At 39.9% G+C, this 975-nt stretch overlaps 1 non-coding gene across 1 annotated transcript; it reads left to right on the forward strand.

Moving 5' to 3' along the window:
- The first annotated feature begins 584 nt into the window (after window positions 1-584).
- On the forward strand, window positions 585-688 carry LOC130938494 (small nucleolar RNA R71). Its single transcript, XR_009069657.1, has one exon. It is a non-coding gene; the product is annotated as a small nucleolar RNA R71 (small nucleolar RNA).
- Window positions 689-975: the final 287 nt, after the last annotated feature.

Genomic DNA, 975 nt, shown 5'->3' on the forward strand with positions numbered 1-975 from the left:
CTATATTGGCTAAATTAGAAGTGTTTTGTTCAGAATTCTCTGTCTGTTGCTGAGAAGATGATGGATATGGCTTACTATTGCTCAGCCTATTGCGTCCACCATTGTTAAAACCTTGTTGAGGTTTTTGTTGATCCTTCCATGAGAAATTTGGATGATTTCTCCATGATGAGTTATAGGTGTTTCCATAAGGTTCACCCATGTAATTAACCTCTGCCATGGCAGGGTTCTCAGGATCATAAGCTTCTTCAGAAGCTGCCTCTCTAGTACTGTTGGATGCATGTTGCCATCCATTCAGATTTTGAGAGATCATGTTGACCTGTTGAGTCAACACTTTGTTCTGAGCCAATATGGCATTCAGAGTATCAATTTCAAGAACTCCTTTCTTCTGAGGTATCCCATTATTCACGAAATTCCTCTCAGAAGTGTACATGAATTGGTTGTTTGCAACCATGTTAATGAGTTTTTGAGCCTCTTCAGGCATTTTCTTCAGGTGAATAGATCCACCTGCAGAGTGGTCCAATGACATTTTCGAAAATTCAGAGAGACCATAATAGAATATATCTAATATGGTCCATTCTGAAAACATGTCAGAGGGACATCTTTTGGTTAGCTGCTTGTATCTTTCCCAAGCTTCATAGAAGGATTCACCATCTTTTTGTTTGAAGGTTTGAACATCCACTCTCAGCTTGCTCAGCTTTTGAGGAGGAAAGAATTTATCCAAGAAGGCAGTGACCAGCTTATCCCAGGAGTCCAGGCTATCCTTAGGTTGTGAATCCAACCATATTCTAGCTCTGTCTCTTACAGCAAAAGGGAAAAGCATGAGTCTGTAGACTTCAGGATCAACTCCATTCGTCTTTACAGTCTCACAGATCTGCAAGAACTCAGTTAAAAACTGATAAGGATCTTCAGATGGAAGTCCATAAAACTTGCAGTTTTGTTGCATTAAAGCAACTAGTTGAGGTTTCAGCTCAAAGT

The sequence above is a fragment of the Arachis stenosperma genome, chromosome 6, assembly GCF_014773155.1.
Source record: "Arachis stenosperma cultivar V10309 chromosome 6, arast.V10309.gnm1.PFL2, whole genome shotgun sequence".
NCBI classification, from domain to species: domain Eukaryota; kingdom Viridiplantae; phylum Streptophyta; class Magnoliopsida; order Fabales; family Fabaceae; genus Arachis; species Arachis stenosperma.